This window comes from Hypanus sabinus, chromosome 6, assembly GCF_030144855.1.
Source record: "Hypanus sabinus isolate sHypSab1 chromosome 6, sHypSab1.hap1, whole genome shotgun sequence".
In the NCBI taxonomy this organism is placed as follows: Eukaryota; Metazoa; Chordata; class Chondrichthyes; order Myliobatiformes; family Dasyatidae; genus Hypanus; species Hypanus sabinus.
In genome coordinates this window covers 11,927,782-11,949,026 of record NC_082711.1, presented here as the reverse complement: position 1 = coordinate 11,949,026, position 21,245 = coordinate 11,927,782, and the positions used below count along the sequence as shown (strand labels likewise).

General features: G+C 45.8%; 1 protein-coding gene across 7 annotated transcripts in view; it reads right to left on the bottom strand.

Annotated features, from left to right (window-relative positions):
* The window catches only part of dlec1 (DLEC1 cilia and flagella associated protein), a 209,625-nt gene extending 207,961 nt beyond the window's left edge, over positions 1-1,664 (bottom strand). For 4 of the 7 annotated variants that reach the window (XR_009512561.1, XM_059971719.1, XM_059971722.1 and 1 more), the window contains exons 1-2: positions 1,569-1,664; positions 1,243-1,427 (exon numbers count right to left, since the gene is read on the bottom strand). The gene's annotated coding sequence lies outside the window, so the exon portion shown is untranslated. The remainder of the gene's footprint in view (positions 1-1,242; positions 1,428-1,568) is intronic. The other 3 variants (XM_059971718.1, XM_059971720.1, XM_059971723.1) reach the window with 1 other exon arrangement.
* Between the last annotated feature and the right edge of the window lie 19,581 nt (positions 1,665-21,245).

Sequence of the window (21,245 nt, the reverse complement as noted above, 5' to 3'; positions counted from 1 at the left end):
AGCTTTTCCACTTTAAAAACTCACCTGGTCAGGTTTCCTTGCTTTGTCGGACAGGACCGACATCCAGCCAATCAATCAATATAATATAATACAATATAATGTTATTAAGAAATGTGAGAAATGAAACAACTAGTATAATGCTATTCCAATTTTTGCCAAGAGCTAGCAAAGTTCACAATAACTTTATTATCAAAGTATATATATATGTCACCATATATAAATGAATCCTGAGGTTCATTTTCTTGCAGTAGCAGACTATTAGAACAATATTTCTAATCCAAAGCTGTCACTTATAATATCATAATGTACACTTTGACAGTGCAGTATTATTATATTTTAATGAACTAACCATCCAGTATGTTTTAGGATATTATTATATGATTGAGAGAAGTGCTAAGTAATGCACTTTGTAAAGTATGAATTTGGAAAGGATGTGCAATAAATATTTGGGCCTGGGAGTACTGCTGAACTGAATGACCTGGGGTACACATACACAATTCCATGAAAGTAGTGACAAAGATGTACAAGATGGTGAAGAAGAAAGATGGCATGCTTGCCTTCATTACCAGGGCACTGAGTACAAGAGTTAGAACCTCACATTGTAACTCTAGTGAGACTGCACTTGGACAGTTCTGGTTACCATAATAAAGGATGGTTGTGAGTTAGAGAGGCTGCAGAACAGATTCACAAGCATGTCGCCAGTACTGAGGGATGAGTTATAATGAGAGAGTTGTGGATCTGTGGAATGATCTTCCTCAGAAGGCAATGGAGGCCAATTCTCTGGATGCTTTCAAAAAATAGTTAGAGCTCTTAAAGACAGCAGAGGCAAGAGATATGGGGAGAAGGCAGGAACGGGGTACTGATTGCAGATGATCAGCCATGATCATAGTGCTAGCTCGAAGGGCTGAATAGCATAATCCTGCACCTATTGTTTATTGAGAGTCTGAACAGGTGGGACTGTTTACCCTTAAGGAGGCTAAGGGGTTCCTTTAAAATTACAGTATGAGGAGCATAGATACTGTAGATAATCACAGTCTTTTCCTAGTGTAGGGAACTCCAAAACTATAGGGTATAGATTTAAGAGGGGGTTTGAAGGGCAAATTTTTCAAATACATGAAATGAGTTGCAAAACGTTTAAAAGGTATTTGGAGAGGTTCATGGATACGAAAGATGCAGAGGGAGCAATAAATAATATACTATCCCGATGCGGAGTTTCAGCCCGGAACATCAACAATTCTTTACCCTCCACAGATGTTGCTGGGCCCTCTGAGTGCCTCCAGCAGACTGCTTGTTGGTCTTGTGCCTCCAAGATTTAGAGATTTATGGACCAAATGCAGGCGGAAGGGGGAAGGGGTTGTCTCAGATAAGCACCGTGGTTAGGCATGGACGAGGTGGGCCGAAGGGCCTGTTTCCGGGTTGTTAAAACTCTATGAAGAAAGGAGACGAGATGTGAGTTCATCAGTAGTGGCATGCTCCGCGGCCCGTCTCTCCACATCCCTCCTCCCCCAACCCTGCTCACTTAAAGGGAGTGCGGGTTGAGTCCGGGCCGATCCCTTCTCCCCTCTCACCTTCGCTCACTCCGTCGGTCAGCCGCAAGCGGGAGAAACCCGGCTGATCTTCGCCATCTTTTTCCGTTTGACAACAGTTGCCTGAGCAACCGTCTCCGGGCAACTGGTGACCAATCAGAGGAAGGGGTGTGATGTGCGGTGCAACGCCATCTTGAGAAGGTCGTTCCTGTCTCCTCTCTCCCTGAGCGAAGGGAGAGGGGTCGCCCTTTTCCCGCCGCCGCGGGTGGGTGGGGAAGAGAGAGCTTCTGGCGCTCTGTACCCGTGCGTGCGCCTCAGTCGTGGTTTAATATCTCCGAACAGGTACATGTGGTGCATTTAGAGCTTTCAGTGAAGAACATGAATACCGAACGTCCCCATGAAGGATCTCGGCACCAAACATTGATTTTATTCCCCTCCATTGTTGCTGAGTTCCTCCAGCTTTTTGTGTGTGTTGCTCCCGATTTCCAGCATCTGTAGAATCTCTTATGTCACTGAACGGCTTCTAAATGTTCTCCTTTACCGCTTCCTTAGGCAGCTCGTTTAATATACCCGCTATGTGAAAAACTTGCCCCTCACATCCCTTCTAAGTCTATGCCCTTTTAGACTTCCCTAGAAAGGGGAAAAAAAGACTGACAATTTATGCCCTTCTCCTTCCCTCTGAGGGGCATCTATACTCTTCATATTTTTTTAAATCTCTCTAAGGTCACTGCTGATGCACCATCAATAACTCTCGGAGACTGGAAGTGAACGACAGGCTTTTATTAGCAGCAAAAAGGGAGCACAACATCGGGAGACTGAGGGAGGAGCAGTGCCTCCAACCGCCTTTATACGGGGGTCTGTGAGAGGAGCCACAGGAGCAGTCAGCAGAGGGGCTTGTCCAGACAGGTAGACATAGTTTACCACATTCACCCCCCCTTTGTTTTAAAAGAGAGTCCCCACAGGGCGAAGTTTTTTACAAGTATATTCACAGGTTAAGTCTATCAGGCGGTCGAATCTGTCGCTGCGATCTACGTAGCACCGGTGCCAGGTCGCGGATTGAGACCGTGTCCTCTCCCCCCCCCCCCCCATCAGGTAAGACCACGTAGGCATACTGGGGGTTCGCATGAAGTAGGTGAACCCTCTCGACCGTCGGGGAGTATTTATTGCTCCTCGCATGTTTCTGGAACAGCACTGGCCCTGGGGACGTCAGCCAAGCCGGTAGGGTGGTCCTAGTGACAGACTTCCTGGGAAAAGAAAAGAGTCGCTCATGAGGGGTGGCATTGGTGGATGTGCATAACAGGGAGCGGATGGAGCGGAGTGCCTCGGGGAGGACCTCCTGCCAGTGAGAGACCAGCAGTCCCTTTGACCTAAGGGTTAAGACTGTGGCCTTCCACACCGTGGCATTCTCCCTCTCCACCTGTCCATTTCCCCGGGGATTATAGCTCGTGGTCCTACTAGTAGCAGTATCCCTAGCCAGCAGGTATTGGCGCAGCTCGTCACTCATAAATGAGGACCCTCTGTCATTGTAGACATAGCAGGGATATCCAAACAGAGTGAAGAGCTGGCGCAGGGCTTTTATGACGGACGTGGCAGTGGTATCGGGGCAGGGTATGGTAAAGGGAACCGTGAGTACTTGTGGATTATGTTAAAGTACACATTGCAGTTGGTGGAGGGAAGGGAGCCCTTAAAGTCGACACTCAGTCAAAGGGGTGGGTGGCCTTGATAAGTTGCACCTTGTCAGGACGGTAGAAGTGCGGTTTGCACTCAGCGCAGACTTGGCAGTCCCTGGTCATCATCCTGATTTCCTCAAGGGAGTAAGGCAGGTTCCGGGCTTTCACAAAATGGAAAGCTGGGTGACCTCCGGGTGGAAAAGATCTGCATGGAGGGTGTATAGCCGGTCGAGCTGCGCGCTGGCACACTCTCCCCGGGATAGGGCATCAGGGGGCTCATTGAGCCTTCCAGGCCAGTACAGGATGTCATAGTTGTAGGTGGAGAGTTCGATTCTCCACCTCAAAATTTTATCATTTTTGATTTTGCCCCGCTGTTGATTGCTAAACATGAATGCAACTGAGCGCTGGTCGATCAGCAAGGTGAACCTTTTGCTGGCGAGATAGTGCCTCCAGTGCCTAATAGCTTCCACTATGGCCTGGGCTTCTTTCTCCACCGCGGAGTGCCGAATTTCAGGGCCTTGAAGGGTACAAGAGAAGAATGCTACTGGCCTGCCTGCCTGATTGAGGGTAGCAACCAGCGCAAAGTCGGAGGCGTCACTCTCTGCTTGGAAGGGAATGGTCTTGTCCACTGCATGCATTGCTGCTTTGGTAATGTCCCCTTTAAGGCGGCTGAAGGCCGCGCGGGCCTCGGCAGAGAGGGGAAATGCGGTGGACTTGACCAAGGGGCGGGCTTTGTCTGCGTAGTGAGGGACCCATTGGGCATAATAGGAAAAGAAAGCCAGGCACCGTTTAAGGGTTCTGAGGTGGGAAGAGGGAGTTCCAACAGGGGGCACATACGGTCAGGGTCAGGGCCAATGACTCCGTTCTCCACGACATACCCGAGGATAGCGAGTCGAGTGGTTCCGAACACACACTTGTCCCTGTTATAAGTAAGGTTAAGAGCTTTGGCCGCTTGGAAAAATTGTTGGAGGTTGATGTCGTGATCCTGCCAGTCGTGACCGCAGATGGTGATGTTATCCAGATATGGGAACGTGGCCTTCAGTTGACACTGGTCCATCATCCAGTCCATTTCCCTCTGGAAGACAGAGACACCATTCGTGACACCTTAGGGGACGCGCAGGAAGTGATAGAGCCTGCCGCCCGCCTCAAAGGCGGTGTTGGGGCGGTCCTCCGGGCGGATGGGGAGCTGATGGTAAACAGATTTTAGGTCTATGGTCGAGTACACCTTGTACTGAGCTATCTGATTGACCATATCTGCGATGCGGGTTAGGGGGTATGCGTCAAGCTGCGTGAACCTATTGATGGTCTGGCTATAGTCCATGACCATCCTATTTTTCTGCCCGGTCCAAACAACGACCACCTGGGCCCTCCAAGGACTTGTGCTTGGCTCAATGATCCCCTCCCTGAGCAGCCGCTGCACCTCCAACTTAATGAAGGTCCTGTCCCCTGTGCTGTACCTCCTGCTTTTAGTTGCCACAGGTTTACAGTCGGGGGTCAGGTTGGCGAACAGCAGTGGGGGAGGGATCTTGAGGGTGGAGAGGCTGCAAGTGGTGTCAGTAGCGCAGCCGTTGGCATGGTGTTGGGTGTGCGGGTCGGTGTGTGTGTGGGGGCAGTAGCGGGGTATGTGATGAATTCCCACGGAACTGAGGATTTCTGACAGTGATTGGTGGGAGGGGCCCGTCATACTCCATCGTCACACTTTTCAAGTGGCTCTGGAAGTTGAGCCCCAATAGCACAGGGGCACAGTTGAGGCATGACTAGTAATGTAAAGTCCCGATATTCTGTGCCCTGCACCACCAATGTCGCTACACAACTCCCCCCCGGATATCTGTTGTATGCGACCCAGAAGCCATGGCGACCCTCTGGCTTACCGGCCGTGTCATGAATCCGCAGCATTGCACTGTGTCCGGGTGAATAAAACTCTCAGTGCTGCCCATGTCAAACAGACAGCTAGTCCTGTGCCCCTCCACCATGATGTCCATCATTGACCTTGCAAGCTGGTGTGGAACGCTTTGGTCGAGGGTCAAGGAGGCCAGGGTTGAATCGCTGTCTTGGTGCCCGGTAAGCACCTGTGGGTTGGAGGCGGGGTGAGGTGGCGCCGACAAAGATGGCCACCCCCATGCCTTGCACGCAGCAGGCAGGCAAGATGGCGGCCCCCATGCCTCACACGCGGCACTGCTCGACCCCGCTCGCGGTTTGGATTTACAGGCCTTGGTGAAGTGGCCCTTCTTTCCGCAGCTGGAGCAGGTAGCTTCTCGGGCCGGGCAGCATTTTCGGGGGTGCTTCTCGAGTCCACAGAAGTAACACTTCACGGACTTGCGACTGGCAACAGCCGTGGTCGATTCGCCAGTGGGTTGCAGGGACTTCACGGACTTGCAACTGGCAGCAGCCGAGGTTGATTCGCCAGTGGGTTCAGGGTCTGCAGCGTCCACGAGGCCGGTGAGAGATCACTCGCCTGAAGAGCGTCAGCATTGTGCAGCGTGTCGGCCAGCTCGATCGCCGAATGTAAGGTAAGATCGGCGTGTTCCAGCAGCCGCTGGCGCATGTACACTGACCTGATCCCCGTGACGAAGACGTCTCTTACCAGGAGCTCTGCATGCTGTTCTGCCGTCAGCCCCCTGCAATTGCAGGCCCACACGACTGTCTGTAGGGCCCAGACAAACTCAGCACTCGACTCTCCGGCCCGCTGCTGCCGCATCGCTAAGCGATGTCTTGCGTAGACGGTGTTCACCGGCCACAGGTATTGTCTTTTGAGGGCATCCAGCGCGCCCTGATAGTCCGTTTGGTCCCTGATCATGGAGTAGACCCTTGGACTGACCCTGGAGAGGAGAACTCTGTGCATCGTGGCAAGATCAGTCACTTGAATCTCCTCCAGGTACGATTCAAAGCATGCTAGCCAGAGTTCGAAAGCATTGCTGGCTTCCTGGGATTGAGGGTCGAGATCCAATCTGTCGGGTCGTAAAATGCTCTCCATGTTTTAAAATTGCTGTTAATAAAATTGATGCACCATCAATAACTCTCGGAGACTGGAAGTGAATGATAGGCTTTTATTAACAGCAAAAGGGAGCAGGACATCTCGGAGACATCTCGGGGAGCAGTGCCTTTATACAGGGATCTGTGGGAGGAGCCACAGGAGCAGTCAGCAGAGGGGCATGTCCAGACAGGTATACATAGTTTACCACAACTGCTCAGCCTGATTCACTCCAGGGTAAACAGCCCAGTCTTCCCTTATAACTCATCATCCAATCCTGATGAAGGATCTTGGGGAGGAGACGGGCATAGATGATCACTTTTTCTTCACCCTGTGTAGGAGAATCAGACTAAAAGGCATTGATTTAAGAAGTGAAAGACTTAGAAGGGATGTGAGCAAGTTTTTCCACGTAGTGGGTGTATGAAATGAACTGCTCATAAGCTTCAAGACCACCTTGTTCAATTGGATCTTGATTGCAGACTTGGGCAGACTCCAGTCAGTTCAGACTGGCAACAGCACAGGTGTACCACAAGGCTGCGGGCTTAGCCCCCTGCCCTTTATACATACGCCTGGCTAAACACAGCTCCAATATTCGAGTTTACTACGAATTGTGTGCCAAATCAAAGGGGGTGCTGTATCAGCATATCAGAGGGTGATTGAAAATCTGGCTGAGTGGTGCCCCAACAACAACCTCTCACTCAATGTCAGCAAGACCAAGGAGCTGATTATTGACTTCAGGAGGAGGAAATCAGAGGTCCATGAGCCAGTCTTTGATGGAGGATCAAAGCTGGAGAGGGTGGGCAACTTCAAATTACAGTGTACTCAGTTTTATTATTTCAGAGGACCTGTCCTGAGCCCAGCTTATAAGTTCAATTATGAAGAAAGTGCAGCAGCACCTCTACTTCCTTAGGAGTTTGTGAAGATTTGGCATGACATCTGAAACTTCAACAAACTTCTATAGATGTGCAGTGGAGAGTATATTGACTGGCTACTACACAGCCTAGTGTAGATACACCAATGCCCTTGAATGGAAAATCTGACAAAGTAGCAGATATGGCCCAGTCCCAAGGATAAAGCCTTCCCCAGCATTGAACACATCTACATGAAGTGTTGTCACAAGGAAGCAGCATCTATCATCAGGGACACCCACCACCCACATGCTCTCTTCCCATTCCTGCCATCAGGAAGAAGGTACAGGAGCCTCAGGACTCACACCACCAAGTTCGGGAACAGCCCAGAATCAGGTTTATTATCACCGGCATGTGTTGTGAAATTTGTTAACTTAGCAGCAGCAGCTCAATGCAATACATAATACAGAAAGAAAAAATTAAAATAATAATAAATAAATCAATTACAGTATACATATATTAAATAGATTAAAAATCATGCAAACAACAAATATATTTAAAAAGTGATGTAGTGTTCATGGGTTCAATGTCCATTCAGGAATCAGATGGAAGAGGGGAAGAAGCTGTTCTTGAATTGCTGAGTGTGTGCCTTCAGGCTTCTGTACCTCCTACCTGATGGTAACTGAGAAAGGAGCATGCCCTGGGTGCTGGAGGTCCTTAGTAAAGGACACTGCCTTTCTGAGACACTGCTCCTTAAAGATGTCCTGGGTACTTTGTAGGCTAGTGCCCAAGATGGAGCTGACTAAATTTACAACCCTCTACAGCTTCTTTTGGTACTGCGCAGTAGCACCCCCCCCTCCCCCATACCAGACAGGCTGCAGCGTATCAGAATACTTTTCACGATACATCTATAGAAGTTTTTGAGTGTATTTTTGACTAATAAGAGATACCAAATTTCTTCAAACTCCCAATGAAGTATAGTCGCTGTCTTGCCTTCTTTATAACTGCATCGATGTGTTGGGACCAGGTTAGATCCTCTGAGATCTTAACACCCAGGAACTTTAAACTGCTCACTCACTCTACTTCAGATTCTTCTATGAGGATTGGTATGTGTTCCTTTGTCTTTCCCTTCCTGAAGTCCACAATCAGCTCTTGTGTTTTACTGACATTGATTACAAGTTGCTGTGACACCACTCTGCTAGTTGGAATATCTCACTCCTGTTACACCCTCTCATCTTCATCCGAGATTCCACCAACAATGGTTGTATCATTAGCAATTTTAATAATGGTGCTTGAGCTATGCCTAGCCACATAGTCATGGGTATAAAGTGAGTAGAGCAGTGAGCTCACACACCTGAGGTGTGCCAGTGTTGATCTTCAGCAAGGAGGAGATATTATCACCAATCCGCACAGATTTTTGGAATGATGGTGTTAAATGCTGAGCTATAGTCGATGAAGAGCATCCTGACATATGTGCTGCTGACATATTGTTCATTTATTACCCCTCAACCATTGGGCTCTTGAACTAACAGGGATAAATTCATTCAACTTCACTTGCTCATCATTGAAATGTTCCCACAACTTATGAGCTCATTTTTAAGGACTCTTCATCTCATGGTCTGGATATTATCATTTCTTTCCTTTTGTATTTGCACAGTTTGTTGTCTTTTTCACAGGTTGAATACCCAAGTTGGTGTGGTCTTTCATTGATTCTATGATTTTTTAATCTATTATGGACTTACTGGGTATGCCCACAAGAAAATTAGTATTAGGGTTGTATATGGTGATGTATCTGTACTTTGGCAATAAATTTACTTTGAACTTTGAACTGCCCAAGGAAGTGGTAAATGTGAGTCCAATTACAACTTTTAAAAGACATTCCCTATCGCAAGACATTCTGCAGATGCTGGAAATCCAGAACAACGCACAGACAATGCTAGAGTAACTCAGTAGGTCAAGTAGCATCTATGGAGGGGAATAAACAGTCAATGTTTTGGGCTGATGCCCTTCATAGTTACTGGAAACAGGGAAGAAGGCAGAATAAGAAGGTGGGGGAGAGGAAGAAATACAAGCTGGCAGATGATAGGTGAAACCAGGTGAGAGAAAAAGGTGAGTTGATGGGGGAGTGGGAATGAAGTAAGACGGTGGAAGAGGTAAAGGGTTGAAAATGGAATATAGATGGAAGACAGGGAAAGATGAGGAGCACCAGAGGAAGATGTTGGCCAGGTGAAAAGAGCTGGGTTGAGAAGGGAAACAGAATGGGGAATGGAAAAAATAGAGGAGGGAGCATGTAGAAATAAATGTTCATGCCATCATATTGGAGGATATCCAGACTGCATATCAAATGTTGCTTCTCCAATCAGAGTGTTGTCTCATCATGGCAGTAGAGGCATTAGACATGTTGAAATGGGAATGAGAAGTTAAATTGAAAAGGGTGGCCTCTGGGAAATCACCTATCACCTGCCAGCTTGTACTAATGAGGAAGTATTGTGGGTCCAGGTTAGATTATCCATTATGTGCACACCAAGAAATGACAAAATAATGACAGTGGGTTGAATGTTTCTGGGTTACTGGAACGTTCTATATGAAGAGAAATGACTGTACAGATTGTGGCAGGAGAGATGAGATGATGACCAGCAGAAGAAAGGTATAGGAAAGAATGTAAACCTGCTTAAAAAGGAGCTGTTCCAAACTCAACATCGTTAGTTGTGGCATGACTCAAGCTTAAAATATGCAGAAAATATTGGACTAACTGACCCTGCCTAATCCAATCAAACATTTATTCCATTACTGGATACTACACACCTTTCCATTAATTAAGTTAGAAGTTGATTATCAGTATTTTCCCATTAGTTTTTTTCAGAACGCAAACAGCTCAGGCTCACATCATTTTGAGCAAGTATTTACTCATAATTACTTATATTGCCTCAGGAGCTAGGTGGTACATTCAGTTAGCCTGATGTCTTTTCATTTCTTGGTGGAAATATATGATCAGACTATATTAATTACATGAAAATTCCCTATGTGATCGTGCTTGCCAACTTTTGGCTTTTTAAGATCAGAGTCCATTTGTCATTCTGCAAACATTCCACAGGATGAAACGCCTTTCTCGCTGGGATTGCAGCTGATAACTTTGAAAAGAGAAATGAATAATTACATAACAGGAGTATTTGTGGAACTGGGGGAAGAAAGAAAGGAGTGGTACTAGTTTAAAGAAGCCATTATGGACACCATTCTTCCTGTGAGGTGACACACTACCATAGCGTTCACCAATCTGGGTTTAATTCCTGCCGCTGTCTCTAAGGAGTTTATATTTTCCCTGTGACTGTGTGGGTTTCCTCAGGGTTCTCCGGCTTCCTCCCTTATTTTAAAGACAGCCAGGTTTGGTTAGTGAGTTGCGGGCATAGTATGTTGGCATCTGAAGCATGGCAACACTTGCAGGCTGTCCAGCACACTGCACAGAATATTGATCATTGGTGCAAACAACACATTTCACTGTATGTTTTGATGTACATTTGATAAATAAAGCTAATCTTATAAGATGAAATGAGATAGGTTGTGAGGTCAAGACTTGCTCCAGACTTCTCTCCCTCCCTCCTCCTAGTGCCATTGCATTTTGTGATTCAATTAACCAATCAGATCAATTTTATAATAAAAGATTAGATAAGGTCAGACTACAAGAGCTATTGTTTAATTATTTTTCCTCCATTTATTTGATTCAGGGAAATTTGACAGTAAAATTTTTTGAGAAGACGTGCTGGATCTGGAGCTTTTGGCAATCTGTTTAATATTTGCCTCAATAAAGGTGTGTGTAATAACTGTGCTGGGGGTGTAAGGGGTGTCTAGAGAGGGGTAGCACCTCTAGTGCAGGGGTTGTCGTTCCATTCTGGGGCAGCTCACTCACCTTTGGTCTCCATCAGGCACTCAGCTTTCACCTGCAGCTTCAGGTGGCTGTTTGCATACAACAGCAGTCACCGCTTCGACAGGTAGGTTAAACCAGTTGAGGGAGCCGACAGGCTTCATGCCTATCCTAGCATGTGAAATCAGCTCCAGCGGACTGGGTGGAGGAGATCAGCAGTGAAATTCATTGGCCAGGAAGGCAGTTCTACATTTCCCTGTGAAGAGTGAAGGGTATGCTAAGGGACAAAATCATGGTCATCCACTACAACCATGGAAGATGTCAGTAGTAATGACTACTCATACCCTGGACCTGGGCTTCCGAGACCGAGAGAATGGAACTGCCCAAGTGTAATGGCTTTTTCACTTTAAAAACTCTCCTGCACAGGTTTCCTGTCATTATTGGATACATCAGACAATATTAAGAACTCAGCTATTAATTTTCATCTGCAAATGCACTTCTGGACACAGCACAATTAATTTCCTCATTTTTCTCTCATTTGCTAAGGTCTTCCATACATTAGTGGAGCATTTTATCTTTGCTCACATTCTAAAATGCTGCACTTGTCTTCAGTCTTTTCCACTCAGCCAATTATGTTGTTTTCCCTTCCTGACCAATGTGACCAGCTATCTCAAACAGCAAAAGTCCTTGCCTGGGGCAGTTAACCTGTTCTTCCAGCTGGAGTAGCTATCAAATGAAGGGTATCCAACACTCAAGGTTCTCCACCCTGTAAGTATATGTAAAAATACTTCCTGTGTAAATATGTCATGTACATAATCATGTTTCTACAAAGTTACACACCTACCTATGATCTTCTTCATCTACTCAATTGCACCTGTCAGAAGGTTGCCCTGAAGACAATGCAGGCTCTGGCTGAACATCTGTGCAGAAATTTGCATCTCAGGTGACTTATTGAGAGCAAAGAGACTGCATGGGGAGGGAGGAGGATTCACAAAATGCACAAGTAAGAGATAAGGAAGACTAGTGAAGGAAATGCATGGAAGCAACACATTCACCAAGATTATCCTCAACAGGGCTGCTCCACAGGAGAGTGTTCTTAGCCCCTTACTGGACTCCCTGAACACTCACGACTGCGTGGCCGGATTCTGCACTCTCCATCTACAAGATAATACCACTGTAGTAGGCCATATCTCAAATAACAATGTGTCAGAGTACAGGAAGGAGATAAGTTTAGTGTCGCAACAATAACCTTTCCCTCATTGTCAACAAAACAAAAGAGCTGGTCATTGACTTAAGAAAGGGAGGAAGTGCACATGCACCTGCCTACATCAATAGTGTTGAGGTTGAAAGGCCTGAGAGCTTCAAATTCTTAGATGTACTGGACAAACTACATAGCTGCCATGGACAAGGAAGCACAACAATGCCTCTTACTTCTTCAGGAGGCTAAAGAAATTTGGTACATCCTTGTTGACTCTAATTTTTATCGATGCACCATACAAAGCATTCTATGTGGATGCATAATGGCTTGGTATGGCAACTGCTCTGACAGCAAGAAACTGCAAAGAGTTGAGGACTCAGCCTAGCACATCACAGTCTCCCCTATATGGATTCTGCCTGTATCATCTCACTGCCTCTGCAAAGCAGCCGGCATTATCAAAAACCCACCCACCCCAGATATTCTCCCTTATCCCCTCTCTCATCAGGTAGAAGATTCAAAAGCCTGAAAGCATGTATCACCAGACTCAAGGGCAGATTCTGCCCCATTCTTATCACACTCTTGAGTGAACCTCTTTTATTATAAGCTGGGCTCTTGGCTTCACAAGCTATCTCATTATGCTCTTTCACTTTATCATTTACCTACTCTGCACTTTGTCAGTAGCTTATAAGCTCTTGTCACGATGTGTGGTGGCAATGCAGCCTCCGGTGTAGAGACAGCAACACCAGAGTTTATTCCAGGGAAGTTCTCTTCCAGAGAAGGTGGCACCTGTACATATGAGATGGTTGGCACCTGAACTGGAAGGGGACTAATAACCTAGAAGGAAGGTTTTCTAGTGCTGCACAGTGCAGTTTAAGTTAGAGTTGAAGGGGTTGGGCACCTGTGTACTAGGACAGTCAGTTGACAGATTGTGGAGACAGATGTTGGTAAGACCTCAGGCAAAGTCAGGAATCAAAAGGTTGAGCATGGTGCTATTAGTGTACTAAGTTGAGTATATTTCAGTGGAAGAAGTATCGTAAGAAAGGTGGTGGAGCTTAGAGCATGGATCAACACCTGGAATTATGATATAATGTAGCCATTAGTGAGGTTTGGTTACAGGAAGGGCAGGAATGGCAGCTCAATATTCCGGGTTTCCATTGTTTTTTACGCTACAGAGTGGGAGGGATTAAAGGAGGAGGGGTGGCTTTACTACTCAAGGAAAATGTCACAGCAGTGTTCAGTCAGTACAGACCAGAGAACACAGCTAGTGAGGCATTATGGGTGGAACTGAGCAATAAGAAAGGTATGGCCATGTTAATGGGACTATATTACAGACCACCCAACTGTCCCAGGGATTTAGAAGAACAAATTTGTAGAGATATTTCAGACTGTTGTAAGAAACATAAGGTTGTGATAGTAGGTGATTTTAATTTTCCATATATTGACTGGGACTCCCATACTATAAAAGGACTAGAGTTTGACAAATGTGTTCAGGAAAGCTTCATGAATCAGTACATAGAAGTCCCAACAAGAGAATGTGCAATACTTGATCTCCTATTAAGGAATGAGATGGGACAGATGACAGAAGTTTGTGTCAGGGAACACTTTGCATCTAGTGATCGTAATGCCATTAGATTCAAAGTAAATATGCAAAAAGGTAAGTCTGATCCATGGGTTGAGATTCTAAATTGAAGAAAGGGCAATTCTGATGGCATAAGAAATGATCTGGCAAGTGTGGATTGAAGCAGGCTGTTATCTGGCAAAGGTGTACATGGTAAGCGGGAGGTCTTCAAAAGTGAAATTTCGAGAGTACAAAGTTTGTATGTACCTGTCAGAATAAAAGGTAAAGATAATAAGTGTAAGGAACCTTGGTTTTCAAGAGATGTTGAAGCCCTAGTTGAGGGAAAAAAGGAGTTGTATAGCAGGTATAAACTTACCCCTGATGTCTCCCCTAAACTTCCCTCCCTTAATTTTGTACATATGCTCTCTGATGTTTGCTATTGATGCCTTGGGAAACAGGTACTGACTATCCACCCTATCTATGCCTCTCGTAATCTTGTAGACCTCTATCAAGTCCCCTCTCATTCTTCTATGTTCCAAAGAGAAAAGCCCCAGCTCTGCTAACCTTGCTTCATATGACTTGTTCTCCAATCTAGACAACATCCTGATAAATCTCCTGTGCACCCTCTCCATAGCTTCCACATCCTTCCTATAATGAGGTGACCAGAATTGAACACAACACCCTTAAGTGTGGTCTCACCAGAGATTTGTAGAGTTGCAACATGACCTCTCTACTCTTGAACTCAATCCCCCTGTTAGTGAAGCCTAGCATCCCATAGGCCTTCTTAAATACCCTATCAACCTGTGCAGCGACCTTGAGGGATGTATGGATTTGAACCCCAAGGTCCCTTTGTTCATCCACACCCTTAAGTAGAAACATAGAAAAACATAGAAAATAGGTGCAGGAGAAGGCCATTCAGCCCTTCGAGCCTGTACCACCATTCAGTATGATCATGGCTGATCATCCAACTCAGAACCCTGTACCCGCTTTCTCTCCATACCCCCTGATCCCTTTAGCCACAAGGGCCATATCTAACTTCCTCTTAATTATAGCCAATGAACTGGCCTCAACTGTTTCCCGTGGCAGAGAATTCCACAGATTCACCACTCTCTGTGTGAAGAGGTTTTTCCTCATCTCAGTCCTAAAAGGCTTCCCCTTTATCCTTAAACTGTGACCCCTCGTTCTGGACTTCCCCAACATCGGAAACAATCTTCCTGCATCTAGCCTATCCAATCCCTTTAGAATTTTATACATTTCAATAAGATCTCCCCTCAATCTTCTAAATTCCAGCGAGTATAAGCCTAGTCGATCCAGTCTTTCTTCATATGAAAGTCCTGCCATCCCAGGAATCAATCTGGTGAGCCTTCTTTGTACTCCCTCTATGGCAAGAATGTCTTTCCTCAGATGAGGGGACCAAAACTGCACACAATACTCTAGGTGCGGTCTCACCAAGGCCTTGTACAACTGCAGTACAACTCACCAGGGCCTTGTGCAATTGACCATTAATCCTGTACTTAGTCTTCTGGTTTGTCCTTCCAAAATACATCACCTCACACTTAGCTGGATTGAACTCCATCTGCCATTTTTCTGCCCAACTCTTCAGCCTGTCTATATTCTCTTGTATCCATCAACAACCTACAGCTATATCCACAACTCCTCCAATCTTCGTGTCATCCACAAACTTACTCACCCATCCTTCCACCTCTGTGATTTTTATCAATGACCAGGATGTAGAGGCAGGGGTCCCAGAACAGATCCCTGCGGCACTCCACTAGTTACCGACCTCCAGGCAGAATACTTTCCTTCCACAACTACCCTCTGCTTTCTTCCTTTAAGCCAATTTTTTATCCATACAGCCAAGGTTTCACTTATCCCATGCCTCGTGACTTTCTGGATGAGTATCTTGTGAGGGACCTTGTCAAATGCCTTGCTAAAGTTCATGTAGACCACATCCACTGCCCTACCCTCATCAATTTCTTTTGTTACCTCTTCAAAAAACTCAATCAGGCTCGTGAGGCATGATCTTCCCTTCACAAAGCCACATTGACTATCCATGAGTAGACTGTACTTCTCCAAATGCTCATAGATCCTATCCTTTCCAGTAGTTTGAAGACCACTGGCATAAGACTCACTGGTCTATAGTTCCCAGGTTTCTCCCTATTACCTTTTTTAAACAAGGGAACTACGTTTGCCATTCTCCAGTCCTCCAGCACTTCCCCTGTAGCCAAAGAGGATTCAAAGATTATAGCTAATGCTCCTGCCATCTCTTCTCTCAATTCTCACAACAATCTGGGGTGTATCATCCGGCCCTGGGGATTTATCAATCTTAATGTTTTTAAAAAGATGCAGCACTTCTTCTTCCTTAATCTCCACATTGTCCAGCACACAGGCCGGCTCTACTTCAACCTCATCCTGATCAAGATCCTTTTCACTTGTGAATACTCAAACAAAGTATTAATTTAGGACCCCCCTAACCTCCTCCACCCCCAGGCGCATGTTGCCCTCTTTTCCTTTAGCAGTCCCACCTTCGTTCTTGTCATCCTCCTGTTCTTCACATACACATAGAACGCCTTGGGGTTCTCCTTAATCCTACATGCCACGGCCTTCTCATGCCCCCTTCGAGCTCTCCTAAGTCCTTTCTTTAGCTCCTTCCTGGCTACCCTGTATTTCTCATAAGCCCCTCCTACTTCCTGCTTCTTATATCTAACATATGCTTCCTTTTTCCTCTTGGTGAGTTGCCTCATATGTTTCGTCAGCCATGATTCCCTTTTCCTACCATTTTTTTCCTTGCCTCAGTGGGACAAACCTATCCTGAACCCAGCTCAAGTGGTCCCTAAACTTCTCCCACATTACTTCTGTGCTTTCCCCTTTGAACATCTGCTTCCAATTTACTCTCGCTAGTTCCTGCCTCATCCCTTCAAAGTTAGCCCTTCCCCAGTTAGGCACTTTACCATTTTGTCTGATTTTATCTCTTTCCGTAGCTATGCTGAAGCTAAGGGAGTTGTGGTCACTCTCACCAAAATGCTCCCCCACCAAGAGGTCTGTCACCTGACCAGGTTCATTACCCAGAACTAGATCCAGTATAGCCTCTCCTCTCGTCGGCCGGTCCACATACTGTGTCAGGAATCCTTCTTGACCACATCTGACAAATTCAGCCCCATCTATCCCTCTTGCACTCAGGAGATGCCAGTCAATATGGGGGGATCGGGGGATAAATCTTCAGGACCTGACAAGGTGTTCCTTCGGACCTTTCAGGAGGCAAGTGCAGAATTGCTGGGGTCCAAGCAGAGATACTTAAATCATCCTTAGTGACAGCAAAGCTACCAGAGGATTTGAGAATAGATGATGTTGTTCCACTGTTTAAGAAAGGCACACAACATAAACCTGAATATTATGGGCTGGTAAGTCTGACATCAGTTGTGGGAAAGTTACTGGAAGGTATTCTAAGGGACCGGATATGTGAGCACAGTATTTGGATAAACATGCACTGATAAGGATAATCAATATGGTTTTGTGTGTGGTAGGTCACGTTTAACCAATCTTAATGAGTTTTTCAAGAAGGTTACCAGGAAAGTGAATGAAGGCAAGGCAGTGGATGTTGTCTACCCGGACTTTAGTAAGGTATTTGACAAGGTACCGCATGTGAGATTGGTCAAGAAGGTTCGGTCACTCGGCATTCAAGATGAGATAGTGCATTGGATTAGACCTTGGCTCTGTGGGAGAAGCCAGTGAGTGGTTGTAGATGGTTACCTCTCTGACTGGAGGCCTGTGACTAGTGGAGTGCTGCAGGGATCGGCGCTGGGTGCATTGTTGTCATCTATATCAATGATCTGGATGATAATGTGGTTAACTGGATCAGTAAATTTGCAGATGACACCAAGTGGCAATGAGGAAGGCGACCATGGCTTGCAGAGGAATCTGCATCAGCTGGAAATGGCAGATGAAATTTAATGCAGACAAGTGCGAGGTGTTACATTTTGGTAGGACTGACCAGGGTAGGTCTTACACAGTGAGTAGCCGGGGCTGAGAGTGTGGCAGAACAAAGGGATCTGGGAATACTGGTCCATAATTCATTGAAAGTGGCGTCAGAGGTAGATAGGGTTGAAAAGAAAGCTTTTGGAACATTGGCCTTCATAAATCAAAGTATTGAGCACAGGAGATGGGATGTTATGTTGAAGTTGTCTAAGATGCTGATGAGGCCTAATTCGGAGTATTGTGTGCAGTTTTGGTCACCTACCTACAGGAAGGACGTAAATAAGGTTGAACGAGTGTAGAGAAAATTTACAAGGATGTTGCCGGGTCCAGAGGACCTGAGTTATAAGGAAAGATTGAATAGGTTAGGACTTCATTCCTCAGAATGTAGAAGACTGAGAGGAGATTTGATAGAGGTTACAACATGATCAGGGGTATAGATAGAGTAAATACAAACAGGCTTTTTCCACTGAGGTTGGTTGGGACAGTGGTCATGGGTTAAGGGTGAAAGGTGAGAAGTTTAAGGGGAACATGAGGAGAATCTTCTTCCCTCAGAAGGTGATGAAAGTGTGGAATGATCTGCCAGCAGAAGTTGTGCATGCAAACTCAATTTTAATGTTTAAGAGAAGTTTGGATAGGAACGTGAATGATAGGGGTATGGAGGGCTGTGGTCCTGGTGCAGGTTGATGGCAATAGCCAGTTTAAATGGTTTTGGCATGGACTAGATGGGGCAAATAGCCTGTTTCTGTGCTGTACAATTTTATGATTCTATTTTCCCTATGAGGAGAGGCTAGATAGGTCTTAATTTCCTTGAAGCAGAGGAAGCTGAAGGTGGATATGATTGAGGTGGACATAATTATGAGAGGAGTAAACATGGGTTTAGGATAAGGAGTAAGAGTTTTAGAGCAGATCTGAGAAATAATTCTTTTCACCCTGCCGCTGGAGTCTGGAGGGTGTTGGAGGCAGGCACTCAAACACAGTAGTGAAGCAGAAAGCGTGACACAGTTATATTGGAGTTTAATCCTGGCATCCTCTGTAAGCAAATTTGTATGTTCCTTCCTGTGTGCACAGGGGTTTCCTTCGGGTGTTCCAGTTTCCTCCCACAGTTCAAAGACATACCAGTTAGCAGGTCAATAGGTCATTGTAAATTGTCCTGCGATTAGGCTAGCTTTAAATCGGTGGGTATCTCTAAATAAATAAATAATCTTCTAAGAAATAACTAGAGGCAAACTTAAATTCCCAAAGTATAGAAGACTATAGATTGTGTGCTTGTAAATAGGATTAGAACATAAGAGATTATAGGACAGTACAGGCCCTTTGGCCCACAATGTTGTGTCAACACTTTAATCTACAAAAAGAGAGAGAAAATGGTCAGGTCGTGTTTGTGGGTTCTTGGACCATTCAGAAAAATGATGGAGGAAGAGAAGAAGCTGTTCCTAAAACATTGAGTGTATTCATGAGGTATCTGGACAGGTACTTGAATTGTGTGCGTGGACCAGTGTTGGAGTGGGGAGGAACACACACAATATGCTGGAGGAACCCAGCAGGCCAGGCAACGTCAATGGAAAAGAGTACAGTCGACATTTTGGGCTGAGACCCTTCGGCAGGACTGGTCTTGAAGGACTTCGAAAGGTCTCGGTCCAAACCATCGACTGTACGCTTTTCTGTGGATGCGGCCCGGCCTACTGAGTTCCTCCAGCATTTTGTGTGTGTTGCTTGGATTTCTAGCATCTGCAGATTTTTTCTTGTTTGTGATTAGAAAGGGAAGGCTTTGGCTCAACAGACTTGGGCAAGGTAAATTTCCAGTAAGTTTCTTCTTCTTCATTCTTCATCTGCAAGTGCATAGTTAGTGAAGTGAGAATGGCTCCAGGGTCTGTGTTTTTTTTGTGAGGTATGGGAACTCTGGGAGACCTTCAGCCTCCTGGATAACCTCATCCACACCAGGTCCACTGAGCTGCAGCTCATATGGGAAACTGAAGAGGTGATAAATAGGAGATATAAGGAGGTAGTTAGCCCTCAGTTACAAGGATGTGTGTACCTGGATGACTGACAAGAGAGAGAAAAGAAATGGGCAGCCAATGCAGAGTTCCCCTGTGGCCATTCCCCTCAATAATAAGTATACTGCTTTGCATACAATTGGGGTGACCTTCTAGGGAGGAGCCACGGCGACCAGATGTCTGCGGTTTGGCACTGTGGCTCAGAAGGGAAGGGGGAAGAAGATGATGGCAGTAGTGATAGGTGATTCCTTAGTTAGAGGGGTAGACAGGAGATTCCGTGGAGGGTATGGTCATGCACTTTAGTAGAGGGAACAGAAGTGTAGACTATTTTCTAAGTGGACAGAACATTGAAAAATCTGAGGTGCAAAAGGACTTGGGAGACCTCGTGCAGGATCCCCATAAGGTTAATTTAAAGGTTGAATAGGTGATGAGGAAGGTAAATGCAATATTAGCCCCCATTTTGAGAGGACTAGAATATATAAATAACAATGTAATGCTGAGGTTTTATATGGTATAGGTGAGGTCTCACTTGGAGCAGTTTTGGTCCCCTTATTAGGATGTGCTGACAATGAAGAGGGTTCAGAGGAGGTTCACAAGAATGATTCCAGGAATGAAAGGGTCATCGTTTGAGGAGTGTTTGATAGCTCTGGGTCTGTATTTGCTGGAATGAGGGGGGAATCTCACTGAAACTTAGCAAATGTGAAAGGTTTAAATAGAGTGGATGTGGAGAGGATGTGTCCTGCAGTGGGGGAGTCTAGGACCAGAGGGCACAGGTAGAGTGGATGTGGAGAGGATGTGTCCTGCAGTGGGGGAGTCTCGGACCAGAGGACAGTGACTCAAATAGAGGGACATCCATTTAGAATGAAGGTAAGGAGGTACTTCTTTAACCAGAGAGTGGTGAATCTGTGGAATTCATTGCCACAGGCAGCTGTGAAGGCCAAGTCATTGGATATAATTAAGGCAGAGATTGATAGATTCTTGATTAGTCATGGCATGAAAGATTGCAGGAGAAGGCAGGAGATTGGAGTTGAGAGAGAAATGGACAGCCATGATGAAATTGCAGAGCAGGTTCGATGGGCTGAGTGGCCTAATTCTGTTCCTATCTCTTTTAGTTTATGATCTTATGGCAGAGTATGGGAAGATATGAAGTTAATGCAGGCAAGTAGGATTAGTGTATGTAAGTAAACATAAATGTGGTGGACCCAAGGACCGTTTCTATGCTGTGCAACTCACATTCAAATTTATTTATTTAATAAATGTACATAGAAACATTATAGTACAGTGAAATGCCTCATTTGTGGTAACAACTAGCATACCTAAGGATGTGTGAGGGCAGCCGGCTACAGTGGTCAGCAGAACAACACAGAACACAACAAGCAATGAAACAACAACAGCAAAACAAACCCTCTCCACCCACCCACCCACCTACCCACACACGCAGTCAGTTCTCTTAATCCAGAGCAGGCATCCAGGTCTTGTCTCCAATCTCTAGGCTCTGGATATCGAGCTTCGACGCCGGACTTCCTACAAGCTTTGATTTAAAGTATCAACCCCCAGACTAGCCAATGATGGTCCTTGAACTCCAGGCACACCAAATCAATGGCTCTTATGCCTCTTGATGTCCTGCTCACATGAACGTGCAATAC